Here is a 20,229-nt window from a genome sequence, read left to right as displayed (position 1 = left end):
CCCCCTGCAACACTCACTGTTCATCCAAAGGCAGCATCGATCGGCTTCAGTTAGCAGCAGTAGCGAAGGAATCGCTCGATCTCTCGGGTTCCATAACGTGTAGCCTACAGTGCAATCACTCGGATTCAGTTAGGCAACGCCTCGCTCGGGTTCAGTTAGAGCCTAACGCCTCGCACACACGTGCGTACGTGTACGAGAGAAACGCGCATTGCTCGGTCCCCGACCACCCACCGTAACCGGGAACTCCCCGAAATTTTCGTCGCCCTCGCTTCTACCACGGTTTTTCCATCATGGACGGCCCAAAGAATGTCATGCAGCTCCGTCTCCGGCCCGCCCAGGATGAAAAGCCCATTTTCTGTCATGATTTTTTGTCATAGAAGTAGGAGCCCACCACATCTATGATGATATCGGGTTTTGTCACAATTATTGTCATAGAAGTGTCATAAGTATGACAGAAAAAATTTGTTCGGCCCAAAATGTCACGGATGTGTCTTTTTTTTGTAGTGGCATGTTGTGGTTGCAAACGTTACTATCTTAATGGACTTTGTTATTCTTGATATTCCCGAGGACGACAGTATGTTGATCATCCTTGGTAGACCTTTTTTGAATACTGCAGGGGCTGTTATTGATTGCAACAAAGGCAATGTCACTTTTCATGTTAATGGTAATGAGCATACGGTACACTCTCCGAAGAAACAACCTCAAGTTCATAGTATCAATTCTATTGGAAAAGTTCCAACTATTACTATTAGAGGTTTTGAATTCCCTCCTCCTACTGTTAAAAAGAAATATGATATTCTTATTGTTGGGGACATGCATATCCCCATTGAGGTAACCTAGTGTTATTCGAAAGTTCTCCGGTTTCATGTCATTCGAAAGAAGTTTGTCAATAAGACTTGATCAACCTTGTTAATGGATTCCTTTTGATGAGCATGATATGGGTGAATTTAGAAAGCACAACTTTCTGTACCTATCTTTTACTTTCTGTTATTTACATTAAATAAAGCAAAAATAGTATTTTCTATCTGTTTTCTGAATTATCCATGAAATAAAAAATGTCTCGAAAATAAAAGTTCTTCAAATGCCCTGAAAATTCATTATGATTTTTTATAGAATATTTGAGAATTTCTGGCACTCAGAACACACCAGGGGGCCTCACCAGTGGACCACAAGGGTGGAGGGTGCGCCCTACCCCCAGGGCGCGCCCCCTGCCTTGTGGGTCCCATGTGGGTCCCCTCCAATTATTCCAGCACCCATCCACTTTGTCTTCCTCCAGCAAATATCATCACATACCTCAAACTCGTGTTCTTGCTCATTTTGCTGCCATTTTCGATCTCCTTGCTCAAAGCTCCATTTGCAAAACTGCTTTGGGGGATTGTTCTCCAGTATGTAACTCCTAAATTGGTCCAATTAATTTTTTGTTCTAGTGCTTTATTTATTGCAAACTTTTGCTGCTGTGGTGACCTTGTTCTTGAGCTTGAATGTCAAATGTATATGGTCCAAAGTAGTTTTAGTGCATGATATAGCCTCTAGGCACTTGTAGGAGTATTTGCTATCAATTTTGTTGAATTTGGTTCACTTTGAGTGACTAAAAATTTCAGAAATTTTTAGAGAAAGAAAATGATGAGGAGATTGTTGAGAGGCTCCTCGAGCCAGGGTTCGAAGGAAAAAGAAAATGAAGAAAAGGAAAATCCCAAAGTACAATCTTCCTCTTGCCACGGAGGTTCGGCCGTGTGAATGGCCATGTGATGCATTCTTGGAGGCGGTCGGAATTTATGAGGATTTTTATCATTTGGCTAAGAATGCAAGCATCACCGACTTCCTCCACGACCAGTGTGATCAGTATATCCTACTCACTAATACTATCGTGCAAAAAAAATTCATTTTCATGCTAGGAGATCACCACCCATGGTAGAGTTTCACTTATATGATGAGCATAAGGAGATGACGCTTTATGACTTTTGTGAGGTTTGTAAATTACCTTATGAGGGTAGCATCGAGGAACCACGTCCTAGAGATGTGAAAGATTTTACTAATGAAGTTACCGTAGGGGAAAGGAGAAAGGTGTCGGAAGCAAGAGTGGCTAATTTACATTTTTCCTGTTTTGCACTACTACTCATTATTTGTTGGGAGATGTTTAATTGGTTACGGGGAGAGTGGAGGCCTTAGTGCTCCTGACCTTGCCATTTTGTGCCATGCTTTACTTCGTGATAAAATTTTCAGTTTAGGCACTATGGTTGCTAAACGGTTGAGTCTCAACCGTACAAAGGGTCCTATTTTCGGAGATATCTTCGCCTATTGCCTTGCTAGACGCTTCGAGATACCCATTAGGCACGAGGAGAAAGAGGAGAAACTGCTACCCACTATATACTTAGATTATGAAAGCATGGTAGCACATAAGTTTATTCGAGGAAAAGAGACTCATTTATAACTTGATATTTAGCGAGGATACTTTTTAGATTATTACCTTGCCTGCACCTACTTTGTTTGATATTCATTTAGGAAGGTAATTCGTTTTGCCCGTGAACATTCATGCATACTAGGAGGGGACACGATCCCCAGTTCCTGAGCTAGAGCCATTACCTCACCCATATTAGGAGTCTATTTATCAGTGTGAGCCATAGGAGCTCGCCAACCAATGGAACCCCCAGGATCCTCCTCAGTACACCGGAGAGGACTACTTTGATCCATGGGCGTAGACCAACTTAGGCCAAAAGCCTAAGCTCGGGGGAGTATGTATTTCTCATCAACATTACATTCATGTTCACACATTCATTCAAGTTGTCGGTGTTCATACTTTTTCATTGTATTATCCATGTTAGTTTATTTCTATTTCTTTTTCCACTTTCTTCTTGTGTGTTTGAAAAACTTTGAGAAAAACCAAAAAAAGTAGTTGTAGCTTATGTTTATTTTACTTTCCATGCATGCTTAGTAATAGTATTAAAAGAAAGCCCAAAAAGATTTATCGTTCTTCTTTTTGCTTGTTGGGAGCTTTCCTGTGTAAATAGTTTTCTCGTTCTTGTTTCACTTCCTTCAGAAAAACAAAAAGTCCAAAAACATTTCAGTGTGTTTCTTTGAAATTCTTTTATTTTATTTGGGGGTCGAGAGGAGAAGACCACGATGAAAATGTTGAGTGGCTCTCATATGCATATGCATATGCACGATGAAAATGTTGATCTAACAAAGAGCCCATATTACCTTGTCTTATCCTTTGAATAAATGTATCTAGATTCCAGCTTAGTCCAATGCATGTGCACTATTATTATTATCCACACCATTCGGTCGTGCAAGTGAAAGGCAATAATGATGACATATGATGAAATGATTGAGATGAGGAAAAGCTGGTATGAACTCGACCTATCTTGTTTCTGTAAATATGATTAGTTCATTGTTCCTTAGTTAGCTAGGAGTTTATAATGGTTTACCTTGTGTACCAACATGATTTTAAGATGGTTGTGATGTAGTATGATAGGATGGTATCCTCCTTTGAATGATTCGAGTGGCTTGACTTAGCACATGTTCACGCATGTAGTTGAAACAAAATCAGCATAGCCTCTATGATATTTATGTTCATGGTGATTTATATCCCACTCATGCTTGCACTCATTGTTGGTTAATCTCAATGCATGTTTATGACTGTTGTTGCTCTCTAGTTGGTCACTCCCCAGTCTTTTTATAGCCTTCACTTGTACTAAGCGGGAATACTGCTTGTGCATCCACTTCCATAAACCCAAAGTTGTTCCATATGAGTCCACCATACCTACCTATATGCGGTATTTACCTGTCATTCCAAGCAAATTTGCATGTGCCAAACTCTAAACCTTCAAATGATAATCTGTTTTGTATGCTCGAATCGCTCATGTAGCAACTAGGGCTGTCAATATCTTCCATGCTAGGTGGGTTATTCTCACGATGAGTGGACTCCGCTCATCATTCACGAGAAAGTGGATGGTAACCGGGATGCACAGTCCCATGCTCAAATCAAATCAAAATATTTGCAAACAAAACTCCTTCGGGACTGTTGTTAGTTGGACGGTACCCGCTGTTTTGAACCATCCGTGGAGTGTGCTTGTTGGTGGGGGGGAGTATAAACTTTACCATTTGTTTGGGAACCGCCTATAATGTATGTAGGATCTCTAGGTTGTTATGTTGACAATGAAAGCATGCTGCTCAAAATATTATTTATCTCTATTTCAAAAACTCGAGCTTTTGCACCTTTGCAAATCCCCGCTTCCCTGTGCGAAGGGCCTATCTATTTACTTTTATTGTTGAGTCATCATCCTCTTAAAAAGCACCAGTTAGAGAGCACCACTATCATTTGTATGCATTGTTATTAATTTATATTGAGTATGACTGTGACGGGATCTCTTTTACCATGAATTACAATGTCTAGTCAGTCCTTGATCTTCAGGGGTGCTCTGCATTTATGTTTTGCTGTCTCATAAAGGGCTAGAGAGATACCATCTTGTTATATCATATCACGATTGTTTTTGAGAAAGTGTTGTTGATGTGATGGCGGTCTGATCTTTCGATGAGAGCGGGGATAACTATCGATTTGGTGGATTTTGACCTTGACGATCCGGCTATACCATACCCGACGATACGCCTCAACAATCTCTAAACCAATCTCCGATGGTTATTGACCTTGCCATAGGCACGATCAACCTGAACAACGAGGTCCGAGTTCCTGCAGGCAACCGAAGAACCGGTAAGAACAAAGGTGAATTTCAACTGAAATTGCGGATAATAAATTGAGCACATGAACTAGATGAAAAGTTGGGGTTCCGCTATGGATCTGACAAGGCGGTAGTCCTACACGTCTCGTAGATGCGAATTGTAGCAACACCTAGACAATACAATAAAACCCGAGTCTAAACCTAGATGAACGCTAACTATTTATTAAGTCTGTACGTCTGCCGCCTAGGAGTTGTGCATTGACGTGTCCAGCACTGCTACGATTTGAAGGAAATAATCTCATCAGGCCGGCCCACATGTAGATAGAATATTGTATGGTTTCCTTCTTTATTTGATGAGGTGGGCTTGTGTGTACGTGGCTTCCTCCTTCTCTCCTTTTGCATGTACGTAGCATGGAGCATGGATGGTCCGATTGGTTCTTGCATGCAATAGTGCTCCTGCTGGTGTAGTCAACATGCAACATTTTCCATCTCCTGGCTTCATATTACTTTCTCTCGTCAGATCTTCAACATCTTCGTTTCTGAGTACAAGTAAATCGAAACATGAGTGTAATATCATATTCTCGTCAGTTAAATTATGTGTACAAAGGAGCGATAGTACCTGGCCATTAATTTGTCTCGCTTGTGCTCTAGTAATAGGACCAAGTGGAATAACTGATGTAGGAGTCACAGCGGGCGCAACAGTAGAAGAGATGTCCTCATCATCCCCCCCTTCTTGAATTGAAGTCATCCTCGACGGTATCTCATCGTCCTCACCCAAATAAGGCTTTAAATCCGCAATGTTAAATGTGGGACTAACCCGAAATTCTGCAGGCAAATCAAGCTTATATGCATTCCCATTAATTTTTTCAAGCACTTTAAAAGGTCCATCCGCACGAGGCATTAACTTTGACTTTCTTAAATCAGGGAAGCGGTCTTTTTGCAAATGTAACCATAGTAAATCACTTAGTTCAAACACAATACTTTTTCTACCCTGACTACCATCAAGTTTATACTTGGCATTCATACATTCAATATTTTTCTTAGTCATCTCATGCATTTTTAACACTAACTCAGCACGTTCTTTAGCATCATGGTTTACCTTCTCTGAAGATGGAATAGGTAATAAATCAATAGGCGCGCGAGGTATGAATCCATAAACAATCTCAAAAGGGCATAACTTTGTGGTAGAATGAACTAAATGATTATAAGCAAACTCTACATGAGGTAGACATTCTTCCCACATTTTTAAGTTCTTTTTCAAAACAACCCTAAGCATAGTGGACAATGTTCGATTAACCACTTCAGTTTGACCATCTGTTTGAGGATGACACGTAGTACTAAATAAAAGCTTAGTCCCCGGTTTTGTCCACAACACCCTCCAAAAGGGGCTAAGAAATTTTGTGTCACGATCAGAAACAATTGTATTTGGCACACCATGTAAATGAACTACTTCTCTAAAGAACAGATCAGCAATGTGAGTAGCATCGTCACTTTTATGATAAGGTATAAAATCTGCCATCTTAGAGAATCGATCAACAACCACAAATATACTATCCAGCGCCCATCGTGTCCTAGGCAGTCCTAATACAAAGTCCATAGATATATCTTCCCAAGGAGTGCTAGGAACAGGAAGAGGCATATATAAACCATGTGGGTTCAATTGTGACTTAGCTTTTTGGCATGTCGTGCAATGTGCAACATATCTCTCCACATCCCTTCTCATTTTTGGCCAGAAGAAATGACCAGCAAGGATGTCTTCTGTCTTTTTGACACCAAAATGTCCCATAAATCCTCCGCCATGCGCCTCCTGTAACAACAAAAGACGAACAGAGCTATCTGGGATGCATAGCTTATTAGCACAAAAAACAAATCTGTCAGTAACGACGAACTTGTTCCAAGTTCTACCCTCACTGCAATTGAGCAAAATATCAATAAAATCGACATCATTAGCATTGCTCTTTTATAGTTTCAAGTCCAAAAATTTTGAAGTCAAGTTGTGATAACATGGTATAGTGCCTAGACAATGCATCAGCAATAACATTCTCCTTCCCTTTCTTGTGCTTAATAACATAAGGAAAAGATTCAATAAATTCAACCCATTTTGCATGTCTACGGTTCAGCAAAGTCCGAACTAGTGCATAAAGTTCTTTATCATATGTTGAATAATTCAGACTAGGCCCACTGAGTTTTTCACTAAAGTATGCTACTGGTTTGCCTTCTTGCAATAAAACGCCACCTAAACCAATGCCACTAGCATCACATTCTAATTCAAACATCTTATTAAAATCAGGTAATTGCAGCAAAGGGGCGTGTGTAAGCTTATCTTTAAGAATAGTGAAGGCTTCCTCTTGTGTGTCGCTCCAAACAAATGGCACATTTTTCTTTGTGAGCTTGTTGAGCGGCGCTGCGATGATACTAAAATCCTTCACGAACCGTCGGTAGAACCCAGCAAGTCCAAGAAAACTTCGTACCTGTGTGCCGAGTTAGGGGTCGGCCAACTCTGGATCGCTTCAACCTTGGCTTTATCAACTTCAATTCCCTGCGCTGTCACAACATAGCCAAGAAAAGCAACTCGATCCATGCAAAAAGTGCACTTCTCGATATTAACAAATTAACGTGCATCAGGCAAAGTAGAAAAAACAACATGCAAATGGTCTAAGTGTTCCTTTATTGACTTACTATAAATCAAAATATCATCGAAGTATACTACCACGAATCGTCTAAGCTCGCAAAACTTCATTCATTAGTCTCATGAAAGTACTAGGTGCATTAGTCAATCCAAAAGGCATAACTAACCACTCATATAAATCAAATTTGGTTTTGAAAGCAGTTTTCCATTCATCGCCTAGTTTCATACGAATTTGATGGTAGCCACTACGCAAGTCCACTTTAGAAAACACAACTGAGTCACTGAATTCATCAAGCATGTCATCTAATCTAGGAATAGGATGATGATATCAAATTGTAATATTATTGATGGCTCTACAATCAACACACATACGTGAAGTACCGTCTTTTTTAGGAACAAGTAAAATTGGTATAGCACATGGACTAAGGGATTCACGAATGTAACCTTTTTCAAGTAGTTCTTGAACTTGTCGCTGAATCACCTTAGTCTCCTTTGGATTAGTCCGGTATGGTGCACGGTTGGGTAATGAGGCGCCAGGTATCAAGTCAATTTGATGTTCAATTCCTCTCATAGGTGGCAGCCCTGGTGGTACTTCCTTTGGAAAAACATCACGATACTCCTGCAAAAGGTTAGCGACAACAGGAGGCAAAGAAGAAGGCATATCCTCAAATGAAAAAAAACTTCTTTGCAAATAAGAGCATAACATTCATCAGTATGAGCATCTAACTCAAAAAATTTAGCACGTGTAGCTAAGAAAGAAGCACCTTTCAATTTAATTTCTTTAGATGTGCTAGGATCAGATTTGTGCATCTTATTAAATTGTTCTAACTCATCAACAACTTTCAGATTTTCAGATTTAGTACGCTCAATATTTGTGTTTCTACTAGCCCTAGCAAGATCATCTTGCTCAGGAGACATAGGGTGTAGAATGATTTTATTTCCTTTATGTGTGAGAGTGTACTGATTAGTTCGACCGTCATGTAAACATTGTTTATCATATTGCCATGGCCTTCCTAGTAACATAGAACAAGCTTGCATAGGCACAATATCGCAATCAATAGTGTCATGGTATGAACCTAAAGAAAAAGGAACTCTCACCATGTGTGTTACCTTTACCTTTCCACCATCATTAAACCATTGAATGCAGTAAGGTTGTGGATGTTGTCGGGAAGGTAGGGAGAGCTTCTCCACCATGTCAATGCTTGCTAAATTGTTACAACTCCCTCCATCAATGATTATGCGAACGGAACGCTCCTTGACGACTCCTTTGATGTAGAAGAGGTTGTGACATTGATCCTTCTTTGCTTTGACAATCTGAGCACTAAGTACACGATGTGATATAAGACTCATGTACTTATCGGCATCGTTGGCGGTCACATGTTCTTCCTCTTGCTCCGGTCTTGTGTCATCGTATTCATGTGCAGCAAGCAAGGCATATGTGTCTTCATCAAAATCACTAGCGGAGTCATACTCGCCGTCTTCACGAATGATCAATACACGCTTATTAGGACACTCCTTCATGACATGGCCTAATCCCTTACAAGTGTGGCACTAGATATCCCTTGTTCTTTTGGAGGAAGCGGACGATGACGAAGAACTTTTTGTTGGAATTTGTGTAGTACTTTTTAGTGGTGCTGAAGTGTGTGATGCTGAAGTTGATGAAGAAGGCCCCGGTCGAGAGGTTGCAGGTGTTGTTGTATAGGTGTGAGTGGACGGGGCAGTAGGGGTGCGTGGCGCCCATGTGGAAGTATGACCTGCAGAAAAATTAGGACGCATTCTTGAACGACCCTGCACTTCATATTCAGGATGTATAGCAAGATGGAATAAACGGGTCATTGAATGATAATCCTTATAAGCAAGTATGTCATAAATTTCTCTATTCAATCCACCCAAGAACCTAGCCATAGAGGCTTCCTTAGTCTCAACTAAACCACAACGTAACATGCCCATTTGCAATTCTTGATAATAGTCTTCCACAGATTTAGATCCTTGGTTCAAGCGTTGTAGTTTATTTAGCAAGTCACGTTCATAATACCCAGGAACAAAACGGTGATGCATTACTAATTTCAAAGCTTCCCAAGTGGCAGGAATATTATTAGGATGTTTACGACAATGTTCTCTCCACCAAACAGAAGCAAAATCACTAAACTCACTAGTTGCAGCCCTAACTCTTTTATCGTCACAAGAATCATGGCAAGCAAATTTTTGATCAACTAGTAATTCCCAGTCAAGATAAACATCCGGATCATATTTCCATCAAAAGAAGGCATGACAAATTTAATTTTACCCAAAGAGTCGTCATGGCCACGTACCTGAGGACGCTGGTGTCGTCCCCTACCTTGTTGATTATTGTGTAGGCGAGGATGATCACGATCATTGTTATCATTAAATGCATCACGATCCTTGGAATCACCATCATAGTTGTCGTCTTGGATGTCCTCATGCGGGTCAGCTATCGAGTTGGCGTTGCGAGGATGGGGTTGGTTCACGGCATCGATGTATGAAAGAGGGTGCCTCGGGTCTCCCGGGGGCACCCGACAAGCTCGTTGTAGACCTGTGTTGGTGGCTGGAAGCCGCAGAGCGGCAGTGGAGGTAGCACCCAGACGGGCATCCTGGGCATCGAGACATTTCATAATAGATGCAAGTGTTTGAGTGAACGTCTCATTGCTATCCTCGATCGACTTGAGACGCTTATCAAGTGCGCCCTCGAACGATGTGAACCGCTCGGTGTATGCATGCACATCCTCCTCAAGGCGTGCCACTGTGGCTTTCATGATGTCTTTGTCACCTGCCATGGTTAGGATGAGACAAGAACAAAATCACAAGTATATTGCTCCTACAGTAACTACGGTGAGGCGGTGGAAAATGTCTCTCAACTCTCGAGCAATTACCAAGATCTTACGAATTCTTACCGTACTGCAGTGGATGTCGGCCGTTGGCAATGTCAAAGTTATCAAAAGATTGATATAGCGATTACCAAGTGACCGAACAAGATACAATATAGGAAGTGGAGCTTGGTGAGGGTTTCTTCAACTCACAATATGTGGCAAAATTAAGCAAAAAGTAATGCAAGCTGAATAATTGCTCAAACTCGTAACTAGTGCTGGCAGTCGACTAACAAGAGAGAAAATAATCTAAGTCCAGATGTGGAATCACGTGAGAGGAAACCGATAAGGTAATAGCTCTAAGTAGCTAGATATAAGTCAGGTATAAACGTAGCATATGGCACTCAACAGTAGAAGATGTCCTCTAGAGCAGAGATGATTCTGAACGTCAAAAGAAATTGCACAAAAAGTGCTAGCCGGCCTGAACTTTGTAACTTTTTTTCCATACTTTTTCTTGTCTTTTTTTTCTTTCTCTTTTTTTCCTTTTTTTGCAGGCCAATTACTAGCAGAAGTAGAAGTCACGTACACAATTTAGTTTCACACAGACTTGGAAGGATTCTTGGCGTTGAAACTTGTGCTACTAGAGCTGCAAAAGCTAATCAAATAAAACAAGGCACTGTCCTTACGTGATGCTACCTGCATGCAAGATCGTGCAAACAATTCACTGGACGGACACACTAGTCGTGGACTGCAGAGGGTACGGCGACGCTAGATGGCAGAGGAAACAACGGTGGTAGGTGGACACGCGGTGTGCGTGGGTGGAAGGATGGATGGCCGGACGCGCGGTGTCAGACACGAATGATCGTGTGTCTGGCCGTTGGCATAAGTTGTCGATGTGTGCGCGATGATAGAATCAATGCCTGATAAAAATAAAGTGGACAAAAGAGGATTGGTCTAGTAGATATTTTCTTCCCGAACGAATCTAAACCAGCACTAATTCTAGGATGAATGTAACCAAAAATTCAACGACGCAAATACTAGATGCAAAAATTGCTAAAGGCTGAAAAGATAGGTGTAAAGGATGAACTAATCTATTTTTTTGGCTTTTTCGTGGGTTATAGGACAGATAATAACTAATCTAATGAAACTATAAATCTCTCACCGATGAACCTGAAAACTGATACCACTTGATGTGACGGCGGCCCGATCTTTCGATGAGAGTGGGGATAACTATCGATTTGGTGGATTTTGACCTTGACGATCTGGCTATACCGTACCCGACGATACGCCTCGACAATCGCTAAACCAATCTCCGATGGTTATTGACCTTGCCGTAGGCACGATCAACCTGAACAACGAGGTTCGAGTTCCTGCAGGCAACCGAAGAACCAGCAAGAACAAAGGTGAATTGCAACTGAAATTGCGGATAATAAATTGAGCACATGAACTAGATGAAAAGTTGGGGTTCCACTGTGGATCTAACAAGGCGGTAGTCCTACACGTCCCGTAGATGCGAATTGTAGCAACAGCTAGACAGTACAATAAAACCTGAGTCTAAACCTAGATGAACGCTAACTATTTATTAAGTCTGTACGTCCGCCACCTAGGAGCTGCGCGTTGACGTGTCCAGCACTGCTACGATTTGAAGGAAATAATCTCATCAGGCTGGCCCACATGTAGATAGAATATTGCATGGTTTCCTTCGTTATTTGATGAGGTGGGCTTGTGTGTACGTGGCTTCCTCCTTCTCTCCTTTTGCATGTACATATCATGGAGCATGGATGGTCCGATTGGTTATGCAATAGTGCTCCTGCTAGTGTAGTCAACATGCAACATTTTCCATCTCCTGGCTTCATATTACTTTCTCTTGTCAGATCTTCAACACCTTCGTTTCTGAGTACAAGTAAATCGGAACATGAGTGTAATATCATATTCTCATCAGTTAAATTATGTGTACAAAGGAGCGATAGTACCTGGCCATTAATTTGTCTCGCTCGTGCTCTAGTAATAGGACCAAGTGGAATAACTAATGAGGAGTCACAGCGGGTGCAACAGTAGAAGAGATGTCCTCATCAATTGTCATCCGAGATTTATTATTATTGCTCGCTAGTTGATTATGCCATTGATATGAGTTAATGTGAGACCTAAATGTTATTATGAATATGGTTAGTTCATAATCTTTGTTGAAAACTTGAATGCTAGCTTTACATATTTGCAACAACAAGATCAAACAGAGTTTGTAACAGTTTTTCTTTATCATTTTCAGTTTGTCAACTGAATTGCTTGAGGACAAGCAATGGGTTAAGCTTGGGGCAGTTGATATGTCTCCATCGTATCTACTTTTTCAAACTCTTTTGCCCTTGTTTTGGACTCAAATTTGCATGATTTGAATCAAACTAACCCAAACTGATGTTGTTTTCAGCAGAATTGCCATGGTGTTATTTCTGTGCAGAAATAAAAGTTCTCAGAATGACCTCAAACTTCACAGAGATCAGTTTTGGAATAAATAAAAAATATTGGCGAAAGAATCAACCAAAGGGGGCACACACCCTGTCCGCAAGGGTGGAGGGCGCGCCCAACCCCCTGGGGCGCGCCCTCTGACCTTGTGGGCCCCCTGGGCCTCCACCGACCTGAACTACAACTCCACATATTCAAAGAATAAAAAAAACGGAGAGAAGGATTCATCGCATTTTACGATATGGAGCCGCCGCCGCCGCCTCCTGTTCTTCCTCGAGAGGGCAGATCAGGAGTCCGTTTTGGGCTCTGGAGAGGGGAAATCATTGCCATCGTCATCATCAATCATCCTCCATCACCAATTTCATGATGCTCACCGTCATGCGTGAGTAATCTCATCGTAGGCTTGTTGGACGGTGATGGGTTGGATGAGATTTACCATGTAATAGAGTTAGTTTTGTTAGGGTTTGATCCCTAGTATCCACTATGTTCTAAGATTGATGTTGCTATGACTTTGCTATGCTTAATGCTTGTCACTAGGGCCCGGGTGCCATGATTTTAGATCTGAACCTATTATGTTTTCATGAATATATTTGTGTTTTTTATCCTATCTTGCAAGTTATAGTCACCTGCTACGTGTTATGATCCAGCAATCCCGGAGTAACAATAGTCGGGGCACCTCCTGGTGATGATCGTAGTTTGAGGAGTTCATGTATTCACTAAGTGCTAATGCTTTGGTCCGGTACTCTACTAAAAGGAGGCCTTAATATACCTTAGTTTCCAATAGGACCCTGCTGCCATGGGAGGGTAGGACAAAAGATATCATGCAAGTTCTATTCCATAAGCACGTATGACTATATTCGGAATACATGCCTACATTATATTGATGAATTGGAGCTAGTTCTGTGTCACCCTATGTTATAACTATTGCATGATGAATGCCATCCGACATAACTATCCATCATTGATCCATTGCCTACGAGCTCGCTTCATATTGATCTTTGCTTCATTACTTCTCCTTTGCCACTGTTAGGATTGCTATAAAACTGCTACTGTTACTTTTGCCACTGTTAGGATTGCTATAAAACTGCTACTGTTACTTTTGCCACTGTTACCGTTACTTCCATACTACATTGCTACTAAATACTTTGTTGTAGATATCAAGTCTTTTAGGTGTGATTGAATTGACAACTCAGCTGCTAATACTTGAGAATATTCTTTGGCTCCCCTTGTGTCGAATCAATAAATTTGGGTTGAATACTCTACCCTCGAAAACTGTTGTGATCCCCTATACTTGTGGGTTATCAGAGACTCAACATAAAATAAAAATTGCATAAAAGTAAATAGATAGGCCCTTCGCAGGGGGAAGCAGAGATTTGTACAGGTGCCAGAGCTCCTAGCTTAAATTGACAGATAAAATGGTTTGAGAGGCATGCTTTTCGTGTCAACCAAAACGATCGAGAATTCCCAATATCTTCCATGTTAGACAAATTATAGGTGGTTCCCAAATAGAAAGTAAAGTTTATTTCTTTTCCACCATTCTTTCACAATCCATGGCTGGCCGTATCTGCAAGTGCCTTCCATACCAACACTTTACAAGGAATTTATTATCATAGTTTTTTTCATTTCAGGATAGGGCATCCCTACTACCTGCCACACTCTCGTGCAATGACAAGTGAATAAACACTCATCATTAGAATAAAATACTTAGCATGGAAAATATTGGCCACCCCTTGCCGCTTCATGAGCAGTACGACACACAAAACGGAAATTCATGTTGAAAATTAGAGTTTGCACATGCAAATTTACTTGGAACGACATGGAAATACCGCATACAGGTAGGTATGGTGGACTGATATGACACAACTTTGGGTTTTATGAGTTGGATGCACAAGCAACATTCCTGCTTAGTACAAGTGAAGGCTAGCAAATAGGTTGAGAAGCGACAAACCAAAAAATAAAAACGGTCATAAACGCGCATTGAACATAATTAACACTGAATAATGCACCATGAGTAGGATATAATTTCATTGCATAACTATTGACTTTACGTGCATGCATAGGGAATCACAAACCTTAACACCAATATTCTTACTAAAGCATAATTACTCACCAACATGACTCAAATATCACTATCTCCATATCGTAAAACTTTTGCAAGGAATCAAGTTTATAATGTCCAATGATCTTCATGAAAGTTTTTGTTATATCCCCCTTGGATACCCATCACTTTGGGACTAAATTCATATCTCGTGCAAATTACCATCACTATTCTCAACTCTCAAAAAGACCTAAGTGAAGCACGAGAGCAGAAATATTTCTTCAAGATTTATCAACTCTCAAAATAATATAAGTGAAGCATGAGAGCATATTTCTTTAAAAAATCAACTCTCAAAATAATATAAGTGAAGCAAGAGAGCTTATTTCTTTAAAAATTTACCACCGCCATGGTCAAAAAGATATAAGTGAAGTACTAGAGCAACTGCCTAGCCCAAAAGATTTAAATGAAGCACATAGAGTATTCTAGCAAATCACGATACGCGTGTGGCTCTCTCAAACAAGTGTGTTCAGCAAGGACGATTGTGACAAACTAAAAAGCAAACAAAGCAAAGACTCGTATAATACAAGACACTCCAAGCAAAACTCATGATATGTGACAAACACAAATATAGCTCCAAGTAAAATTACCGATGGTTGTTATAAGGAAGAGGGGATGCCTTCCGGGGCATCCCCAAGCTTAGTGAAAGATCGAGGATATCGCCTAGAGGGGGGTGAATAGGCGCTTTAAAATAATTACGGTTTAGGCTTGAACAAATGCGGAATAAAACTAACGGTTAATTTGTCAAGCACAAAACCTACAACAACTAGGCTCACCTATGTGCACCAACAACTTATGCTAAGCAAGATAAGCAACTATGTGATAGCAAGATATATGACAAAGAACAATATGGCTATCACAAAGTAAAGTGCATAAGTAAAGTGGCTCGGGTAAGAGATAACCGAGGCACGTGGAGACGATGATGTATCCCGAAGTTCACACCCTTGCGGATGCTAATCTCTGTTTGGAGCGGTGTGGAGGCACAATGCTCCCCAAGAAGCCACTAGGGCCACCGTAATCTCCTCACGCCCTCGCACAATGCAAGATGCCGTGATTCCACTAAGGGACCCTTGAGGGCGGTCATCGGACCCGTACAAATGGCGACCCTTGGGGGCGGTCACCGAACCCGTACACTTTGGCAACCCTTGGGGGCGGTCACCGGTACCCGTCAAATTGCTCGGGGCGATCTCCACAACCTAATTGGAGACCCCGACGCTTGCCCGGAGCTTTACACCACAATGATTGAGCTCCGAACACCACCAACCGTCTAGGGCACCAAGGCACCCAAGAGGAACAAGCTCTAGGGTGCCCAAACACCTAAGAGTAATAAGCTTCTCAAACTTCACTTCCACGTATCACCGTGGAGAACTCAAACCGATGCACCAAATGCAATGGCAAGGGCACACGGAGTGCCCAAGTCCTTCTCTCCCAAATCCCACCAAAGCAACTAATGCTAGGGAGGAAAATGAGAGGAAGAACGAAATAAGAACACAAAGAACTCCAAGATCTAGATCCAAGGGGTTCCCCTCACTTAGAGGAGAAAGTGATTGGTAGAAACGTGGATCTAGATCTCCTCTCTCTTTTCCCTCAAGAACTAGCAAGAATCCATGGAGGGATTGAGAGATAGCAAGCTCGAAGAAGGTCAACAATGGGGGAAGAACACGAGCTCAAAGGATTAGGTTCATTGGGGAAGAAGACCCCCTTTTATAGGACCTCCCGAATCCAACCGTTATGTGCTCAGGTCGTGCACAAGCGGTACTACCGCTTGGAGGAGCGGTACTACCGCTTAGCACAGTCAAAACAGCCCAAACGAGAGAGAAAACACGAGATTTTGGTCCGGGGCAGTACCAACGCTTAGGAGCCACGGTAGTACTGCTCTAGAGCGGTACTACCGCTCAGGAGCAGCAGTAGTACCGCTCTGGAGCGGTAGTAAAAAATTACATCCGCTCTAGTCGCGGTAGTACCGCTGCAGCCTTTACCAAAACAGCCACAATTTTTTCAAACGGACTCCAAATTCAACGAAACCAAGTTTGTTGGAAAGCTAACGACATGGGCTAACACAATATTGATAGAAATATCAAGAATAAGCAAATGAGAAAAGTCCCATAAGAAAATGGTGAGAACCCTTCATCGAATAAGACCGGTAAAACCTCCAACACCGAAAACATCGTAGAAGACGCACGCGAACTCCGTTTTCGATGAACTCAAGCTTGTCATCAAGATGACCATAAGCTCTAAGACTCACAAATATAACCAAACAAGAACCAAGAAACATGATGTAAGGATGCAATGGTTTGAGCTCTCTACTAACGATACGATCAAGCTACCAACTTGAGAGCCCCCCTTGATAGTACGGCAAACGATCCTATAACTCGGTCTCCCAACTACTACCACAAGACCGGTAAAATAGAAAACCTATCAAGGGAAAACCTTTGCCTTGTACATGGTCCACTTGAGCTAGATGAAGACGATCTTGACTCCCTCAAGTTGGACCACCTTTCTTGATTGCGTTGGCTCGATGAAGACTAGATGATTGCTCCCCCATAGTTCACTATGGGTGAGCCACTCTTCGGCACATCTTCACAAGTCCATTGACACCACAATGGATGGCAAGATTCAAGCACTTGATCTCTTCGTGATGCTCCACTTGAACTTGCACACGGCAATCTTGATGACGATCACCACTTGATGTCATCCTTTCCATGGGTTGTATGATATCTTCCTCTTGACGCAAACCCATGGATACGTACCTAACCCCACATACAACTCTCACATAGACCATGGGTTAGTACATAAAGTGCAATGGACAATGCTTACCATACCATGGGATCACTTGATCCCTCTCGGTACATCTTCTACGCTTTGTGAGTTGATCAACTTGATTCACTCTTGACTTAGTCTTGATCAACCTTGAATCTTTCCAACTCTCTTCATTTGGATGATATCTTGAAGTTAAACATGAATGATCACACAATCTTCTTATTCAAGACATGCTTGCAATAAGCTCAACACTCACATGACCAATCTTTGGATAATTCCTTAATAGCACCTTGGTCAACTCATAAACTCCTTGAAACCAACACATGGACTTCAAGAAAAGCCTATGGACAAAACCTTCAAATATAACTCAAGGAAACCATTAGTCCATAGAGATTGTCATCAATTACCAAAACCAAACATGGGGGCACCGCATGTTCTTTCAATCTCCCCCATTTTGATAATTGATGACAATCACTTTCAAGAGAGTTTATACAAGGAGTTATGCATCACAATGCAATGCAACAACCAATGATGCAGGAGAATGAGATGCAAAAGCTTAGGAACAAAACCAAAGCAAGAGGAGATAACTCTCTAAACTTCTCCACAAAACTCTCTGAAACTTCTCCCCCATTGGGCGAAAAACTAAGAAGGCCAATGTAAATTGTGGTCCTCCATAAATTGTGTATTTCTCAACAAGAGAGTGGAATGCAATACACATATCCAACAGTAAATACTTGGAGGAACACAAACTATATTGAGGCCCAAAGATTGCAAAAGAATGATATGCCACAAAGACATAACAAAGAGAGAAACAAGCAATCAAGCAATCAAAAGATACCAATTGAAGCAAGCAATCAAAGGATGTCAATTGAACCAACTAGACCAAAGATCCTATGAGCCACATGAATGAAGGATATTACGATATGAGTAGAGGAGTGTTCTAAAGAAACTGGAGAAGCTCCCCATGATTTGTGCACACATAAGAATTTTTGTATTTGAATACAAAGTGCACAAAATAGGATCATAGCTCCCCCAAAATCAATAGAAACTTACATCTAGTGCAAGTGAGCCTATAGGAAACAAAGCCTAGCGCTTGCAACAAGCACATGATTGAGCAACATGTAAAAGAGGCAACTTAAGAATAGGCTCAACCAAAATGGTGTGTGTGAGTCATGGCGAAGCACTTGAGAAGACTAAAATTAGGATGAGCATTAAGCATCAACATAGTCTTGAAATAATGAGGCACATGGTGCAAGGCCTATCATTCCCACACACAACTGGCAAAAGGGTTCACAAGCTTACTAATAGGCAAAAGAGAACCTATGCTTGTGACAACCCGTGGTGAAGATAGACGAGGGGAGGCTCATCAAGACGAGGGATACCAATTAAGATGGCAAAAACCTCGTAAAGATAAGCAAGAGGAAAATAACCTTCACCACACAAGAGTGCATCAAGATGAAACGATAGAAGACACGCACTCAAGGCACAAGCTTTCATGGAGCCACCAAAGAAATAACATAAGAAAGACAAGGTGGACGTGAAAGAAAGGATATCAACTAGAGATGTAATTTCTCTCAAGTGTATAAGGTTCTATGTAGACGAAATCATGATGATATATATATCTACAACGAAGAATGTACACCCGAAATAGTTACAACACGAAGGAACAAGATATCCACAAGGAAGTCATAGATATACCAATAAGATATTTGCTTGAAAGCATAGCACTTGGCTAGATATGGTCTTATTGTATATAAATGAAGTCCAAACACACATCCATCAAAGGCATCACAACTAGCAACAAGAGATCATCGTTGGGATGCTTTGAGAAAGGAAACAAGTATCACAAGATATGAAATGAATATCATGCCAAGATACAACCTACACAAGGTTGAATGCAAGAGGGAAAGCATGAATAGATACTTGTTACCGAGATATCATTGGAAGGATGTAGTAGATACCAATTGAAGGTAGATAGTAGTTCATTGATCATCCTAGCTTGACTCCAATATGCACATGGTGACAACACCTTCCTTGTGAGTGAGCCGAGCATCCAATGCATCTCCAAATGTTCCTAGAAGAACAACACAAACTAAACGGTACCCAAACTCATCGGGACCAAATAGTTAGAAACACCAATACATAGGACAAACTCCACATAAATATGTGCATATAGATATGAAAATGAATTTCATGCACATCTCATCCAAATTGAGACTAGGTGGAGTTTCCCCTATATATTAAGTCAAAGAAAGAAAGCATGCCAAATCAAATACATGAAGTAAACATGCATGCTCAAGACTTTCTAAACCCGAAACCTAAAGAGAAAGAAATGCCAAGTGAAAAGGATACCAAATGGAGAAATCATCACTTGGAAGATATCATTAAAGATACATCAAGGAATGAGATATCCATTGATACACACTAAACTAAAGATGTCAAACTCCCAAAGAGAGGATGGTTCCAAACAAACCAAGCTCTCAACAAAGTTTCATGATGGCACAAAGTACCAAAAAGAAATGGCTTGCCTTCCACCAAAACACACTTGATAAGGATCACAAGAAGAGTGTTCTAAAGAAAATAGGATAGCTCCCCCACGAGTTGTGCATTATATAGGATTTGCATTTGAATACAAAATGCACAAGGTGGGACCACCACTTTCACTATATCTAGAAAACACTAGACAAGAACAAGAAATAAACAAGATCCACAAGTGGTAGGGAAGACAATGGGAGTTGACACAAACCTTGGCAAGAGAAAAAGGCAAATAAACAAAAGTCAATGTAA

The sequence above is a fragment of the Triticum aestivum genome, chromosome 2B (assembly GCF_018294505.1).
Source record: "Triticum aestivum cultivar Chinese Spring chromosome 2B, IWGSC CS RefSeq v2.1, whole genome shotgun sequence".
In the NCBI taxonomy this organism is placed as follows: domain Eukaryota; kingdom Viridiplantae; phylum Streptophyta; class Magnoliopsida; order Poales; family Poaceae; genus Triticum; species Triticum aestivum.
The sequence above is the reverse complement of the archived record's forward strand: the minus strand, read 5'-3'. Positions refer to the sequence as shown.